The 19,269-nt window shown below is 39.9% G+C and overlaps 1 protein-coding gene across 1 annotated transcript in view; it reads right to left on the bottom strand.

Moving 5' to 3' along the window:
* GRM1 (glutamate metabotropic receptor 1) overlaps nt 1-19,269 on the bottom strand; it is a 1,947,075-nt gene that overhangs the window by 63,594 nt on the left and 1,864,212 nt on the right. The window lies entirely within an intron of this gene.

Below are 19,269 nucleotides of genomic sequence, written 5' to 3'. Positions count from 1 at the left end.
GGATCACTATTGGGATCACGACCTTTGGTGACATATAGAAAAAAACAAATCTTTAAAAGATCTATTGGTCAAAAGCCACTTTCAAGATGTAATAAAAACAAATGGGCTAATTGTACAACTAAGGGTTTCAAGAAGTGGAATTCCTGTTAAGCATGCAAAATAGGAACAAATGTGAAAACAATAACAGATCACATCGAAAACATCATGGACATTAACCAAAAGATCACATGTACAACTCAATATTTCATATACATCATTGAATGTAACTGTGTATTAAAATACATAGGCAGCACAATCTGCTTGCTAAAGATATGTATCCTTGAACACATCAGAGCCGTAATAAAACAAAGATATGTCTTCCGCCACTGTGAAGCATATGGCACAGTGCCAAAATGGAAATGGGAAATCTATGAGCTACTATGGCATCCATACAATAACATCTAATGAACGAGGTGGAAAGAGAATGAGAAAATTACGTCAATTGTAATCCAGATACATTATCAGTTGAAGAACAAAGATGCTGAAAGGGATCAACAATGATGAAGAACTTTTTGTATATCTGGAGTAGTTTGGAAACTAAAAAGACAATCATAACAAATGGTCTGTTGGGCACTAAACCTGGAATAGAATTCCCAAGATGGATTCGGTACTAGACCATGATAGAACTATGGGACAATACAAAAATGCTGAACTGGGTCTGCAAGCAGTGCACACTGTACCCTGGAAAACTATATTCCACCAACAATATGTGTAATTATCCACAATAAAACAACTTTTATAAACCAGTTGACCACTGTATTTCTTTTCATAAACTTTTTATCTCAACAACCATAAATTGTAAGTCTAACAATTACATCATTGTTACAATGTTCATGTTGTTTGTGCCTAAACATACATGTACTCTATCTTTATGTATTTACAAATGTTTTTGCACCTTTGTATCACAACTAGTTAATAGTGACTTGCATATGCATGATTCGAAATCATCAAAATTCAGACTGTACATAGGTTAATTGCTCGTGAATTTCGTAGAGTCCGAAGCCCAATGCATTTCGGGAAACTACGGGACAATACCTTTAAAAGGTTCTCGTAAACTAGAGGCCAGATAAATAATATTACTGAATGCTGCACAATGAATTATTAATGCACTAAGTAGCAACTGTGCAGAATGTGTTTGGCCATATTAGTGATAATGGGATAAATTCTCTTCTGTTTGGCAAGTTTTGTAAATATTGTAAATAAAGAATAATTGATAATACACTAAAATTCCCACAATACCGCATAAAGGCAGCATGAGTATATAAAGTGTAATAGAGAAAGGACTCAATAACCGTGATCAAAGCCATGGATAGGCTGAAATGCGTTGCTGGAGTGTTGCTGAATAAATAGTCAAATTGAACTGAACTCCGGAGTGCTGCGTCCTTTGTATTCAAATTGTTTTCAAGGGTCAGGATCCGACCCCTCCGCTTTGCACCCGGTGTTGAGCGCACCAAAACTACTAGGATCTCATTGTGTATGGAATATATATACATATTCACTGAAAAAACACAGGTTTTAGGGGTGTTATAGTTAGATGGACATTTCACTCATACAAAACCATTGAAATTCCTCTGTTATGGTTAGTTGTACTAACTGTAACTCTCGCACCCGCAATCCACTTGTGATGATGACACATATTACATCATTCATGATATGTATGGTCAGTGACATCACTGATGACATCACTGATGACATCTCAAATGACATCACTGATGACATCATCCAGTGTATGTGGTTTGGTTCGATATGTCAATTTGTATTATATATATATATATAGCAATCTGCATTGAAGAATGAGTGGATGTATAAGTGTCTGGATGGATGATTTAGTAGCAGTGTGATTGACTGTTTACTTGACTAATTTATAGTGTCTCGCTAAATATATTGGATAGTGACTAAACTGTGTGAATATCTGTATTATTTTCTCAGTTGTTGTGTAAACTGCTGCACCATTTGGTTACTAGCTACGTGAAAGTGTATATTAGTTATTGATTAGTTAACTGATTATTTGTATAGGAGAGTGAATGTGTGTGTGGTTCGGTGGGGGTGTGTGACTGCCCAAAGATGTGTCAATAGTTGATTCAGTAGGTATATGGCGTTAAGAGTACATATTATAATAGTTGTTTGGGTGAATTAATATGTATATGGATGTGCTGATAAGCAAATATATCTCTCAATGGTACATGTCCAACAAACCAGAATAATAAAAGGCAGTGTATGTGACCTTTGTTATATATAAATAAGTATACATGAGACTCATTGATTGCATGAGTGACTGTATGGATAACTGTATACTTGTATTTTTTTATTTTTATTTTTTTAAGTTTTTATTGACAAGCAAGTCAGGGAGATTAACATTTTCCATATACGGTTGTCGAGGGAAACATGGAGGCAGCTAGTTGAGCTGCTGCGGCGCTCCTATCTGTGTTCCCGTTCGTCTTTCGTTTACCGGCATTAGCACGCTCTCATACCGTTCCAATATGCGGCGGATTTGATTGCAAGCTAAGTTCTCCCCAATTTATGAACTTGTGAGGCTTTTTTGGAGGCTCTCTTTGCTTCGTGTAGTTACACGGCGAAGCTCGCGAGTACAGAGGGTCATGTGCGTTGATGGGGCGTGCCGGTCCTGCTCGGAGTTTTACGGCGTTTCAGCCGCGCCTCTTCCACTCCCTCAGCCCGAACAGCGGTTCATGACTAGATTCAAGCCGCCCACAACTTGGAGCCTGCTGCCGATTTCACCGGTATTGCGAGCGCCGATATTTGCACAAAGTACGCAAGGTACGCGGCAGGCTGCTTCTGGCTTGCAGCATTGGCACTCGGCAGCGCTGGAGCTCCGTCGTGGGAGAAGGACCCGCAGCCTCCTCCCAGGACCTCGAGGCGGCTCAGGGCAGTCTGGTTCTGGCTCCAGCTCCAGATCCAGTTTCTTTTCACGCACCGGTAAGGGGCGGCTGAGAAGGGTGGAGGAAGAGGAAGATATCGAGACAGATCTTGAGAAGGTGGCAGGCACGACTAGAGCTGCACTACCTGCACTACTTGAGGCTCAGAGTCAGCAGGTGGGTCAAGTTGTTAAAAGCTGTGAGTCATCATGCGGAGAGTTGGAGGATCCTGGTCTGTTGCTAGTCTCAGAAAACTCTCTCAAATTTAATCTAAAGCAGGTAGACACAAAGGGGACAGCGGGTCCCAGTAGAGAAGAGACTAAAAAGACTGGGAGAATAGGCTTCGAGACTAGCATAAGTCCTGACCCCTGTAGTAGCAATAGTAGTCACCAGTCTCAAGCTTCATGTCAGATAGCATTGGGCGCCCTCTCAAAGAAGAAACTGTCCTCATATTTATCCAGAGAAGTTAAGGCTAAGCGAGCCCTCACCTCCAAACCAGCAAAGAGTGCTAAAAAGAGCACTAAAAACATCAAATCAGCAGCCAACTCTGGATCCAAAATAATACCGTCGTTGCGGTCCTATTTTAAGGCGGTCCCACAGATTTTGCGCCTCCCTGACCAACAGCTTTCCGAGGATATTCCTCTTCTAATGGCTTCATCAGAGTCTCCGGGGCTTATTGTACCAACTACTTTCGAAATTACTCCTGAAACTGAAGAAATAGCTTCCTCTACAGTAAACAAGATGCAGGATATAATGGTTAATGCAGAGGGAGGTGCCCTTAGTAACAGTGGGTCTGAAGATGGAGATGGAGCAGCAATTATGGCTGAAACCGAGGGGGGGTCTGTCAACATTAAGGTTGGCACCTTAGACCCAACTTTGAATACTACTCAGGTGATGGAGTCCTTGCATCCCTCTGGGTCACTAACTCTTACACCTCTTTCACCTTCCCCAGTATTATATTCAGCTACACCACTGCTTGAATCTCATTTGGAACCTCACCTAGCTTCACAGCAACTTGGGCTCTCAAATAACAATGCGCCTATAGAAGAAGATGGGCAGCGGGGGGCAACAGCCCTTCCAGATTTTAATATCGGTAGTGGGGTTGATCCGGCTTTGACCTCCTATTTGCAATCAATGTTTTCATCTTTGTCAGTAGACATTAAGAAAGGCTTTGAGGACTCCGCTTCCATTCAATCAGACATTCGAACTTTTTGCGAGTCCTTGGATAGGAAAGTGGGCACTCTTGCATCAAGAACAGAAGGTCTGGAAGACACAGTGTCGGGTCTCTCATTGCATCTGGATGAAGCCAAGACAGATATTGTAAAGCTTAAGAAGGAGGATCAGATTTTGTCAGAAAGATTAGAGTCACTGGAGAACAACGCACGTCGAAGCAACCTCCGTATTCTTAACGTACCAGAGGGCAGTGAGGGGTCCGACATAAAGCAATATATCATTCATTTGTTAAAAGACTGTTTGAAACTAGATCAATCTGTGGAAGAATTGTCTGTGGATATTCAACGTATCCACAGAGATCCCTTCAGGAGGAACCCTCAAAGAACCAAGCCGAGGAAAATATTAATACATTTCCACTCCTATACTCTCAAAGAATCTATATTAGGTCTGGCACTAAAGCAGAAATCCTTAAGCGGGAAGGGATTCAACTTTCAAATTAGGTCCGACCTTTCGAGGGCAACGCTAGACAAACAATGGGAGTTTGGTAGAAGGCTTGAAGCTTTCAGGAGCCTAGGGGCAGTAGCCCATCTGGTCTTTCCGGCGGCCTTGAAAGTCATGCATAATAACACAATGCATAACATCAGGTCAGTGCAGGCAGCTGTTGAACTCCTGCTGTCCGTGGGCAGAGAAAAAGATAAAGATAAAAACAAGGGTTCTTCAAGTTAATCTATTAGTCCTCAGGAGATTAGTATACTTGGGATAGGTAAGATCGCTTAAACCATGAGTTGGTGAAGGAGGTTTAGAAAAGGAAAATAGAAAAGAAAAAAAGGGGAGAGGAAAGGATTAACAGAAAGGATAAAGAAAAAGAAAAAAAAAGGATACAAATCGGGATATAGAGAGGGAGAAGGAGGGGGAAAAAAAAGAGAAAAAATAAACAAAGGAAAAAAAAAAAGAGAAAGAAGGGGAAAAAAAAGGGAAAAGACTTTTGCACAATTGGTTATGTCAATATACTAATTAACAAACTTAATATAAAATGTAATATCAATAATCTTGCATCCCTTCCACTTGAAATAGCCCTGTGTTTTATTGTTTTTTCTTTATTTCCTCCTCTCTTTTTGGCCATGATTAAAGGTCTATATACAGATAGGACGGGAACACAGAAGGGGTGCTATCTTCTGGTATATCCAGATAGATAGAGTAGGGGTTTCCCACGGGTGGGGGGAGGGTTCTGGGGTGCTTACGGGAGGGGGGCAGCGGGGGAAATTTCTTTAAAAAGTCCTCATTATTTGCTCAGTTCTACTTTTTATGTCCTTGTTGGGGAGAGCCATATATTTTATGGTATTTATTAGCTTTAATATTAAGGGTTCTTTTACTCTGGGTACTGGTTATGGGGTGATGGGGTGGATGTTCCTATGGAGATAGGAATTCTCTCCTGGAATATAAATGGCCTACGCACTAGTCCCAGAAAATTGAAAATATTGCAGTATTTGCGAGACTCAGACGCTCAAATTCTTGTACTCCAAGAGACCCATCTTACAGAGACTGAGATCACCTCTGTTGTTAAAAAAAAATAGATGGGTAGATTTTTGTGTGTCTACTACACAATCTCTAAACTCCAGAGGGGTGGCGATCTTCTTCAAAAAATCTTTAAAGGCAAGGTTAATTGATAAACTCGTAGATCCAGGAGGTAGATGGGTAATTGTCTCTGTGACGGTGGCGGGGGCTCCGATTACAATAGTAGGTTACTACGGGCCCAACCATGATGACCCCTCGGTATTGAATACGGTATTTTCTCTCCTGCTTGCGTATCTGGAGCCCACGATACTGGCTGGAGATTTCAATATAGTTTTGGACCCTATACTGGATAAATCCCCTACTAATAGATTAGTAATCCCCCATAAAAACAAGGGCCCTTTTACTTGACAAAATGAAGGAATTTGGCTATGTAGATATTTGGAGATTAAGATCTGGGCTTCAACAAGGTGTCTCATTTCACAACTATAAATACCACCACCAGTCGAGAATAGATTATATCTTAATCAGTCAGCAACTAGTTAAACAGGTACAAAACATCTCTCATCTCCCATTCCATTTTTCCGATCATGCAGCCTCTCTCTAGAACTGGGCGGGCTGCTGAAAAACACACCTAAAGTTTGGTCATTTGACCGTTCATTACTTACTGCTCCCGATGAAATTACCGCTTTAAAAATTGAAGCACAAAGTTTTTTTGATAACAACATTGGGTCCGCTTCCCCCGGGTGTGTTTGACACATTTAAAGCCTTCTTGCGAGGCATAATAACAAACAAGGTCTCACATAAAAACAAAATCTATAGAGAATCTGTCACCTTATTGGAATCTGATATGGCTAGGGTGCAAAAGAAAATCTTGTTACATCCGGCCGTTCCCCCGGAAACTATGAAACGTTGGCAAGATGAGTTATCTACCCTAAAAGGAGAACTGGGCTCAATTATAAATACTCGAGTCCTTCAGAGATGGGAGGCCAGTAAGCTAGCACATTTTCAATATGGAGAGGGGGCCGGCAAGCTTTTGGCCTGGAAAGCCAAAACTGATCGAGTTAGAAATAACATAGCTCAAATCAACGTAGATCAGGCGACTTACTCAGCAGATGCTGACATTAGAAGTGCCTTTTGTGATTTTTTTAAGAACATCTATCACGAGGACAAACATGTTGAGGCTTGTCAGGTTGACGACTGGTTAAATAGGGTGTCTCTCCCCTCTCTTTCACCTGAACAAAGAGCCACCTTATATAGACCTATTACGCAGGAAGAGGTTAGCCGTGCCATCTTAGACAGCAAGAACGGTAAGGCATCTGGTCCCAATGGCCTTCCTTCAGAGCTATATTTGACCTTGTGACAATAATAATTCCTCCTTTAACTTTGCTGTTTAATCAGATCTTTCAGGTAGGGCTGTCTCTCCCTAATTCATGGAATGATGCTTCTATTACTTTGATTTTGAAACCAGGTAAATCAGCCTCAAGTTGTGGGTCTTATAGGCCTATTTCGATTTTAAATGCGGATTATAGGTTTTTCACATCTGTTCTTGCCAATAGAGTAGGGGTAGTGGCACCTTCTATATTACATCAGGACCAGAGGGGCTTTGTGAGGGGTCGCCAACTCTTTGAATTGACCTATGATCTTATTGGGGCCATAGATATGGCGACGGCGGACTCTCTTCCCCTTGCTGTCATCACGTTGGATGCCACCAAGGCCTTCGACAGGGTCAATTGGATGTTCCTGTCGGGGGGTCTTGGGTAAATTCAACATTGGGGGGGCTTTCCGCAGAGCGGTGAGTCTACTCTATCAGAAGCCTATGGCCTCTTTACTGGTTAATGGCGAACTGTCAGCCCCATTTAATATTACTCGGGGTACGCGGCAGGGCTGCCCCCTCTCTCCTCTCCCATTTGACTTATGTATAGAGCCCTTCACCCAACGGTTAAGGGACGACTGTAACATCAAGTCTTTTTCATATATGGGTTGGGAGAGGAAAGTGGCCCTGTATGCCGATGACATTCTCATCTTCTCTTCAGACCTCCGTACCGCTCTTCCCTCTATAATTGCTCTGGCCTATGGCTATGGTGAGGTATCCGGATACCAAATTAATGCATCCAAAACTGAGATGATGCAGTGGAACGACCCCGAGCCAGTGGCAGGGGTTCAATTGAGTCTTTCTATGCGTTATCTTGGCCTCACTATTATTAAAAACATAGACAAAATTGCAACGTTGAATTTTTCATTGATAGCAAGAGAATGTAGAAAACTTATGAGGTCTTGGTCTACACTCCCGCTTTCTATTCTGGGTAGGGTTAACCTTGTTAAAATGTCTATTTTGCCTAAAATTTCTTTTTTGTTTAACACTGTTCCACTTTATTTTGAGCCTTCTATCATAGCAAAATTGCAAAGTGATATTAGCTCTTTTATTTGGAATGACCTCACAGCTCGGATTTCATGGAAAAAAATCAGGCGTAGGAGAGAAAAGGGGGGTCTTGCAGCTCCAGATTTACAACTACACGCGTGGGCTTTTCAATTCTCCCACGCCAGGATGCTGCTTAAGATACCCACGAATGTGGGAATAGGCACTATGTTCTCCGCACTATTTAGAGGAGAGGGAATTGGCCAACAGGGTTTTTTGTTTAAATTTGGGGACCCTAAGTTTTTTAAAAAGGTGAAGCTGAAGGTATTATTGGGATTGACAAAAACGTGGGTTAAGCTAAGAGGCTCCATAAAACTGGGATATTTTGCAGGCAGGTCTCCAATGTGAGATTCCCCGGGATGTCCAGGTTGGCTTCTCAATAGCCTGGCAACACCACTGAGGGAGGCCGGTTTGGAGTTTTGGGGGGACCTGTTTATAAAAGGTTCTCTACTCCCTTGGGAAGCTTTACTAGCTAGAGTAGGGCCGGGTCTTTCCAGATTCAGGTATATACAGATTGCGAGTTGGGCTCACTCACAGCGTTCAGCTAGGGGTAGATACCAACTGGGAGGAGACAGCAGCTTAGTGGCCCTGAAACTGGACAAACTTCCTGTGAGTAAGGAGATCTCAGTCTGGTATAACTTATTATTGGAAGAGGTTGACGGGGATTTCACCCTACCGGAGACACTGTGGAGCGCTTCCTTTATTGAGCAGGACACTGATAACATCTGGCACGCCTCTTTTAAAATCTTGTGGGACATAGTGAAACCAGCCTGGTTGCGTAGGAATCATCTTTTTACCCTACACAGGGCATATTATTCACCACAGCGGCTGTCGAAATTTTCAATAAACTCCCCTGTAGCCTGCCCTAGGTGTGGGCTTCTAGCAGCCTCTGACATACACATGTTTTTTGAATGCCCACTCTTGTTCTCCTACTGGGATTCAATTAGTAAACTATTGACTACATCTTTAGGGGTAGCAATCTCAATCAATGCAATGCCCGTAATCTTCGGATTATTTTCGGGAGTTCGAGGCCCTGCTAAGAACCTTCTTTTTTACTGCATTTTATTGGCCAGAAGGGAAATCTGCAGGAAATGGAAAGACCCAGCACCTCCTATGTTGTTAGACTGGTGTATCTCAGTCCTGCAAACATCCAAAGTTGACCTCGCAAGATCTGGCAATCCTGAAAAACGTAAAATTTTGGCTTCTCCTAAATTTGAATTAGTTGGCTTTTGACTGTGGGGTTTTTTTTCCCCACTGTCCTATGATTAAGCTGCTTGGTCTATATTTTTCTTTTCGGTATACCCAATGGTTTCCCCAAACGGCAGTTGGTATCGAATTGCAGCAACATCTCCCTGCTACGGTTATATTGGGGTGCTTCATGGAGAGATGTGATAATGCTGAGTGTCAACATTGAATTATCGGTGAAAGCACTACCAGTATATCTGTGACAGTATATTCCTCTCTTCCAGAGCCTGATGTGATATACCAAGGGCGAAAATGAGGACACAAAAATAGAAAAAAAAACATTTTTCATATACAAAAAGAACAAAAAGACAAAGTAAATCAAATTCAAATTAGTGCAAATTCGTATTGGGTACAGGTACAGATCAGTATACAACTCATAATAAACAAAAAGAAAAGGAGAAACGCAAACAGATGTAAGAGAAGTAGTTCCTAATCGGTACAAATCATTAATAACATCATAAACATAAAAAGCATCCATGATCCGTATCATTGCAAACTTTGCAGAAAATTACCCCAAATCTTAACAAACTTTGCATTTGCTTTAGTTCCTCTGTTCCTGGCAATTGCACCTTCCATAGTATATATTTCGTGAGCCAATGTCCACCACTCGGTCGTATGAGGAGGATTTTGAGAGATCGAAGCCCTCGCTATCACCCGTCTAGCACAGGCCAAGACAATATTTAGCAAATATTTATAGATAGAACTAACCAGGTACATAGACAATAGTACCGCAGCTGCAGTTAATGGAAAATTAATCAGTTGGTTTTGAGTTAAAATATTTTCTATGTCCGAACAATACTTAGCTAGTGATGGGCACGAATAGATCATAAGTATGAGGTCTGCTGCCACCAGACAACATTTAGGACATTTAGTACGATCATTACTAAAGTTATTTTGTGACCATTTTGAAATTTTTAATGGAGTGTAGTAGAGATGACTAATCGTCCTGTACGATTGAAGTTTCAAACTAGAAGACTGGACGACTTTACTAATATTAACTAAAGCAACTGAGATATTCTGGGCTGTCACATTAAATCCTAAACTAACCGTCCATTTTAGAGCCAATCTAGGGGCTTCATCCAAACTGTTTTGACTGAGACACTTGTATCCCATACTGATTAATGATTTTCTAATCGCAGAATAAAAACAAGTCCATATATTTGAGCTGGTAATTTCTATCAAATTCATCTAACGTATTAAGTAGTCCCTAATTTGAATATGTTCATATCTCATTTTTTTCAAGCAATTTGTACTGAAGTTTCAATGTTGCAAATTGTAAAAAGCCATCAGTATCATATAAATCCCCTAATGTCTCAATACCATAATTAGCCCATTCTCGACCAATTTTATCTCTGAGAATATCAGGAAGCCCTGGTTTGTCCCATATTGGCAGCTTATTGTGGGAAAAGGAAGTATTACAGTTAGTCAGCATCAAATTCCATATACATACTGCTCTCTCGCAGTCTTAAATTTTACACGTTTAAAGTAATTTGGATCTTGCACTTTTGTCAGGAATTGTTTCGAGTTACTACCGAGCATGAAATGGTGAAAAAATATTGATTGTTAACAGCAAACAAACTGCGAAGCCGGCCTAAAAAGGAAGCGAAAAAATATGCTCTGAAATCAGGGAAATTCAAACCTCCCTTTTCAAGTGGAAATTTTAATATTGACATAGACCTTCGAGCCTTCTTGTAGCCCCAAATAAAACTACTAAGAAAGCCGTCTAATTTTTTAAAGAATAAATTATTAACGCGACAAGGTATAGAATGGAAAAAATATAAAAATTTCGGCAAAATGTTCATCTTGATCAAGTTCATACAACCTAGTAGGTTTAACGGGATCTTATGCCATTTTTTCAAAAGAACGGTTACTTCTTTTAATAAAGGATCATAATTTAATGAATTTATATCGGCGATCTTAGATGATATCTTTACCCCTAGATATACTGCAGACTGGCAGAGTGCTTGCACTGATGAGTTGGCCTGATAGTTCATAATAACTTGAGTTTTATTTATATTTAATTTATAGCCTGAGATGGCCCCAAAATTATTAACTTCTTCTGTTATCCCTACTAGTGCATCTACCACATTGGTGGTATAGATAGCTAGATCATCCGCATATGCTGTAATTTTTTTCATTTTGCCTTCATGCAGAATAGGGACAATCTTGACTTGAGCTTGCAAGGCATTAATAAATGGCTCCATGGGAAGAGCGAAAAGCAGGGGTGATAGCGGGCATCCCTGCCGCGTCCCCCGTAAAATTGAAAAAGTTGATGAGAGTGCCCCAGCATAACTAATGTTTGCATTAGGGTCCCTATATAATGCCTGTATACTTCTCAAAAAACGCCCTCTAAAACCAAATTGCTTCAAGACTCCTCACAAATAATCCCACCCCACTCGGTCGAACGCCTTCTCTGCGTCTAAAAGTATCATACTGAGTGGGGTGAGATTAGTTGTGGCCACATCGAAAGCAGTAATAGCCATGTTGACATGTGTGGTGGTTTCCCTCCCAACGACGAAGCCATGCTGTTGATCATTTACCAGTTGTGGCATGAGAGGAGCTATTCGCATTGCTAAAAGTTTAGAATAAGCTTTAGCGTCGGCATTTATCAGAGAAATAGGTCGATAAGACCCGCACTCCACAGGGGGTTTATTTTTTTTTAAGAAAAACATAATTTTAGTTGTACGGGGCCTTCCCAGTAGCACCAATTAAATGAATTACCAAACAAAAAAGTGGTAAGATTTCATCCACACAAATTTTATATAGCTCTATGGGGACTGTGTCCTCACCAGCCGCCTTATTAGATGGAAGAGAGGTAACAGCAAGACAAAGTTCTGTTAGTGTAACCTCCTCCACCAATTGATCAATGCATGCCTGTTCTAAGTATGCTCCTGCAGGCAAATTCTTATTAATATACGATTGTATCTGAACCTCCGTACCTCTACACTCAGGGGTATATACATTTTCATAATATGAGACAAATTGTCCCAATATGTGTGCTGATTGAGTATATAAAATATTATGGGGACCCTTAATGGATTCAATTAGGGTTGTTGCGCAATCATCAGCAACTTTACAGGCCAAAAGCTTCCCTACTCTATCCCCACACTCATATTGGGGGAGTTTATATTTAACAATTTTTGGACTGTTTTTCTCCCTAAGTGAGCTATTAAAAGCAGAACTCAAAATAGCAAGTTTAGTTTCTAATTGAGCTATGCTTTGCACGCTCATCTCATCAGCTCTAAGTTTGTCAGCTAATTGTTTTTCAAGTAGTAAAATACTAGCTAGGGTTGCCTTAGTCTCTTTCTTACGCACTGTATTTTGTTTGAATACGTATTGCTGCGCAACTCCCCTAATTGAAGCTTTGCAAGCATCCCAAACTGATAGGAGATTAGCAGTGTTAATATTAATTTCAATAAATTCTTTAATATGCTCCTTAAGCTTAGCTACAAATACTAAATCTGTTAACAAATATCTAGGGAACGTGAAGGGTCTGAGTTCTGGTGCCCTTTGGACAATATTAAATATGAGAAGTATAGGACTATGATTGGATGAGACCCTTGTGAAGATCTCCATGTGCCCTGAGTCAATAATTTCATCCGATGCCCAAGCCAGGTCTATTCGGGAGCACCGTTTATGAGGTGGAGAGTAATAAGTATATCCAGGTATGTCGGAAAATAGATTCCTCCATACGTCTTTAACATTATGTATCCTTGCTAGTTCTAAGATTGCGGCCCTGGTTTTACGCATACGTCGAAATATGCCTCTCTTTGTAACATCCTGATCATAGTCTAACACACAATTAAAATCCCCCATCAAGATAAGTTCCCCCTCCCATGCAAGTAATTCCATTTTTAACCAATCAAAAATATGTGGCTCATCGGTATTGGGCCCATAAATAGCACAAAAAACATATTTACGATTTTCCAACTGCAATTGGGTAATTGCCCAATGACCCTACGGGTAATTGTCGCTTCTTCAGAATAGCCACACCTCGAATAGGAGCATTTAAAGTAGTACATATCACCATCTCATATCCCAATTGGCCCAATAGCTTCTTGTCCTTAAAGCAAATATGCGTTTCCGTTAACAAAACCATATGTGGATCATATATTTTCAATTCCTCATACACCAAATTACTTTTGTTTTTGTTGTTCAGGCCTGAAACATTCCAGGCTAAACATCTAAAATGCAGCATACTAACTAATTACAAAATCAAAGTGATCTGCACCTTTCCTTAAATTCAAGCTCATTACTAGTCTATGAACTACAGAGACAATCACCCTTAAACTTGTCTTGTCCTGTTCAGTTTCCCCCCCTTTCCCCCATTTTAACTGTATACTTGTAATAGTGATTTTATAACACACTAAGTATGAGTTACTATCTATATGAATAAATGAAGTGGTGTTTGTATAAGTGTGTACCTGAGTAAATGTAAGTATGATCCACTGTTTGCATAAGTGAGTAGGATGACTGCATAAGTAAATAGAATGTGTGCTGGTGTGTAATGTCAATATAGGTATATAAGTATATTTGATAGTGTTCTATTGAACAGCATGTATGAGTGAATCTATAGGTAATTGATTACATGTTTGTGTAGATCTAGCAATGACTGAGTGGGTTTTTAGACACTTGTATTGGTGTGTCAATGGATTCAAATATGGTACTCTCTATTTTACAGTGAGTGATGAAAGATTATAGTATTGTATGATGAAGTGTATCTGATTGTCACGTGGATGATGTCATCAGTGATGTAATCAGTGATGTAATTTGAGATGTCATCAGTGATGTCATTAGTGATATCACTGACCATGTCATGAATGATGTAATATGTGACATCATCACCAGTGGATTGCGGGTGCGAGAGTTACAGTTAGTACAACTAACTATAACGGAGGAATTTCAATGGTTTTGTATGAGTGAAATGTCCAGCTAACTATAACTCCCCTAAAACCTATGGTTTTCTCAGTGAATTTCAAGGTTTAATAAATGATAATTTCTAACTATAACCTGCTTGAAACCTATGATTCTTTCAGTGAATTTCAATGGTTTTTTAGATGATAATTCCTAACTATAACCTGCTTGAAACCTATGGTTTTTTCAGTGAATTTCCAAGGTTTTTTAAATGATAATTCTGAAGTATAACCTGCCTGAAACCCAAGGTTTTTTTCAGTGATTTTGAAAGATGTATTCAATACCAATTTTTAAATCTATTAATTGTTATATTTGTTTATTTGATACTGATTTACACATTTTTTTTCAAATATATTTAATTGTAGAATTTTTTTTAGATTACATTACACATTTTTAATATATATATTTTTTAAATGTAATATGTATATATTTTTTATATTTATTAAAATATTTTTAAATATTTTTTATTTTTTTTAGAATTTTTTGTGCAGTCCCGCACCCATAGCGCACCTCTCTCGATTGCTGTGCAGAACGTAGCCACCATTTTACAATTGTTCTGTAGGATGCGCGAATGGTGTGCGATAGGTGCGTATTTTCATTGTGATTGCTATGTGACCATACGTGACTTCAAGTGCATACGCAACATATACATATCATGCCACACCTCGCACGTGCGTTTCCGAATGACGTAATGTATGTGTTCAATGCGGTGGTCGCACGACTTCCGCAAAAAATTTTGGTATAAATAAAGATAGATTTATATATGTATTTAATAGAAATATTAAGGAGAAAAAATAATATTCTTTTACTTTTGATAAACATATTACTTTTAAATGCAATTTAGAGAAGACGTGCTAGATGCGTGCTGCGTGTACACACCCAACGCGCATTCCATGTGACCAAAAAAAAGAGATTTCATTAGTTTATAACACTTACTGTTCTAACTATTGAAGAACCACACCCATTAAAATCACTCTTCTTAGACCTTCCTTAAGAGAAGACCTGCTCTGAGAAAAACCTCACTTTTTCGTCATTGGAAACCTGAACTTCTTTTTTGGATTCAAAAATGGCTACACCACTGCAAGAATCATCTGATTCTGATGATTTTGTTACTGAACAATTTTTACCAGAACCTCACCCTCCCAAAAGATGCACATCCATTGTATGGAAATGTTTTACTTTTCCGGAGGTACTAAAGAAATGTAATGCCACCAAAGTAACATGCAATATTTGCCATCCTGTGCTATCCAGAGGAGATCCAGAAAATAAATACTCCTGTGGCACTTCTAGTATGCACAAGCACCTCCAATCCCAGCATCCTGTGAACTATGTTCACGAAGAATGTAGAAGACTGTGCCAAAATGTACCTCCACCAGCGGCAATAGCAAGTACCTCTGGGGCATCACCTTCAACATCACCACCAGAGATACGTCCCCAATTCCTGAAAGTTAGAATTCACTGTGTGAAGTGCTTTGTTTAATTTGTTATGGGGAGCAATCAGTAGACCTAGTTTGCTGAGCAATTGATAACCATCAATGCTAGTTTTTTTAAATTACCTCAAAGTTCATAGTTTTGTTTGTCCTGTTCACTTTTTTCTTTTTAAAAAAAACCACAAAAAAAACATTCTAAAAATCAAAAACAATATATAAAAGTACAAAAAACAGATGCAACATATGTACATAAATATGTTGGAAGTCTGTCCTTCCCTCTCCACTGCTGCTTAAACTGCTCGCATGTGGTGGGTGATATGGGCAACCTTGCACCATGGTGCAAGAATATGTGTCTTGTGTAGAGTTTCTTTTGTACAGGAAGACACACCTTCCTGCACAAAAACAATCAGTGTAGACATTTTTCTGCTACAATGTATGCTGTGCATTGTAACGAATATTTGAATGAAAAAAATGAGGAGAAATGAAAACAATTTTACAGCAGATTTACAAGCTCTCTGCGCTACCAGTGCATCACTTTTTGTGACGTACTGGTTGCGCAGGTGGCTCCTCCATATTTACAAGGAGAAAAAAAGTTACCCTGCGTGACTTTTCCTTTTCTTCTAAATACAGCCCCTTAATACGCAGCTCTTTACGTATATATATTACATCATTCATGACATGGTTAGTGACATCACTGATGACATCTCATATGACATCACTTATGACATAACTGATGACAGCATCCACTGATTGTGGTTTATTTTCTTATTTAAATATGTATTATATATACAACAATCTGCATTAAAGAATGAGTGGATATAAAAAAAATCTGGATAAAGTGTTTAGTAGCAGTGTGATTGATTGTTTACTTGACTAACTTATACTGTCTCATTAAATATATTGAATGGTGACGAAACTGATTGAATATATGTATTACTTTGACAGTTGTTCTGAAAACTGCTGCACCAGTTTGTTACTAGCTACGTGAAAGTCTATATTACTCATTGATTACTTAACTAAGTATATGTATGGGAGAATGAATGTGTGTGTGGTTCATTGGGGGATGTGTGACTGCCCAAAGATGTGTGAATAGTTGATTCAGTAGGTAAATGACATTCAGACTACATGTTATAACAATTGCTTGGGTGACATCTTTATGGGTGCGGTGATGAACAAATATATCTCTCAATGGTACATGTGCAATAAAGTACAAAAATAAAAGGCAACGTATGTAACATCCATACTAATGTAATAAAGAGAGAGCCCAAACCTTTGAGGCGGGTAATCTCAGGAACCACAGCACCAATCACAACACCCAATACAGCGTTGAAAAGAGCAGTTGCTGCAGAAGGACATAGGCTATGCAGACGCCCACCATATACATTTAAACGGTAAAAGAACCGTGCCAGCAAAGTAGTCCCTTGTGGGTGTGTCTGCGTTGTGCTGTGGGCGTGTGCTGGGGCGTGACAAATGCTGGGGGCATGTGGTACGTTCCGCCCTTCATGCCATGTCTCATATCATGTGCTAATCACACCCTGCTCCCTTTAAATACCCCTGTACCCCATAATCATAACCCACCCTTACTCCTTAAAATACCCCAACACCCTTAAACACTAACCCATCTTAACCCTATAAATATACCCTGTACCCCAAAACCCAAACCTACCCATGAACCCTAAAAATACCCCTGTACCCCAAAACCCAAACCTAGCCCTGAACCCTAAAAATACCACTGTACCCCAAAACCCAAACCCCAAACCTACCCATGAACCCTAAAATACCCCTTTACCCCAAAACCCAAACCTAGCCATGAACCATTAAAATACCCATGTACCCCAAAACTCAAACCTATCCCTGAACCCTAAAAATACCCCTGTACCCCAAAACCCAAACCTAGCCCTGAACCCTAAAAATAACCCTGTACCCCAAAACCCAAACCTACCCCTGAACCCTAAAATACCCCTTTACCCCAAACCCCAAACCTAGCCCTGAACCCTAAAAATACCCCTGTACCCCAAAACCCAACCTAGCCCTGAACCCTTAAAATACCCATGTACCTCAAACCCCAAACCTACCCCTAAACCCTAAAAATACCCCTATACCCCAAAACCCAAACCTAGCCCTGAACCCTAAAAATACCCCTGTACCCCAAAACCCATACCTATCCCTAAACCCTAAAACTACTCCTGTACCCCATAACCCAAAACTATATCTGAACCCTTAAAATACCCAAACAACCCAAAACATGTACCTCAGTACCCCAAAACATATACCCCTATACCCATACTTACCTTATCCAAACATAAACAAAAACATGCTTATACCATTCATGCATTTACAACGAATTTCGTGGTAAATGTATGCGTGGTAAAAGCATATAAAATGTAATGCCATGCATTATAATGGCATTGCGGAGTCATGGTACTTTTGTAATGAAAGTATGCGGAGTGATGGTATGCGGAAAGAAAGTTGCAGAATAATGGGTGTTTACCCTCCCCCGGTAAGTCCATTGGTGGCGAGGCGGCCCACATCTCGAGCAACATACTCATATTTTTTCACCACCCATTTGAAAAATGCACAGGTCTATCTCATTGATGTCCAGCACCGACATACACTTTTAGACACACCTCCCGCCAAAAGTTCTAGAATTGCAAACTTTAGAGCTGGGGAGCTACGTTCGAATCTCGGCATCAGCTCAATATCCTGTGATTCCAGGCAAATCGCTTTGTCTCCCTGTGCCTACCACAAATGAATGTGTTCTTCTGTAATGTAAATTGTGCTCATGCCATGTTGTCGAGTTTGCGCTATATAATATTGTAAGGAAAAATAAAGTAGGGAAACTCGAGTTCACACACTACTGAACGCGCACTCTTAAGTGCATCAGCAGTGCACTGTGAATCGGAGCGTTTCACAGGCCTGTCACAGATAAGAAATGCTATCAAAACGAAATCCTACAAAACAATACACTACTGGCCGGCAGCAATTCATACCCGGACAACGTCAGGGCGGGCTGCTAGTTTCATGTATAAAAAGAAGTATGTATATAAATCAGTGATTGCATCAGTAACTGTATGGATAACTGCATACTTGTATTAGTGATTTTATAACACTAAGTATGAGTTACTATCTATATAAATAAATAAAGTGCTGTTTGTATAAGTGTTATGGGTAGTGTTTTAGGGTTTAGGGTAGTGTAGTGGTGTTTGTGTAGTGAACGGGTTGTGCTGGGGATAGATTTAGGGTTTAAGGTAGTGCATAGGTCTTTGTCTAGAGTAGGGGGTCGTGTTGATGGAACATTTAGCGTTTAGGGTAGTACACTAGTGTTTGTGTAGTGTAGGGGGTCGTGCTGAAGGTAGTGTTATAGGGTTCAGGATACTCCAGTGGTGTTCGTCTACTGTAGGGGATAGTGTTTTAGGATTTTGAGTAGTACAGTGGTGTGTACGTACTGTAGAGATTCATACTGGGGATTGTGTTTAGGGTTTACCGTAGTGTAGTGGTGTTTGTGAAGAGTGGGTGTTGTGCTGGGGGTATGTATTAACATCACACTATCACCACCCTAAGCACAAGTTTCAGTTGTAACAACCAAAAAATTCCAGATGAAGTTATCAGCAGAATGCTAGGAAAACGTTTATCAATATTAAATGCTTCTAATCAAGTAAAATTG

This window comes from Lissotriton vulgaris, chromosome 6, assembly GCF_964263255.1.
Source record: "Lissotriton vulgaris chromosome 6, aLisVul1.2, whole genome shotgun sequence".
NCBI classification, from domain to species: domain Eukaryota; kingdom Metazoa; phylum Chordata; class Amphibia; order Caudata; family Salamandridae; genus Lissotriton; species Lissotriton vulgaris.
The sequence above is the reverse complement of the archived record's forward strand: the minus strand, read 5'-3'. Positions and strand labels throughout refer to the sequence as shown.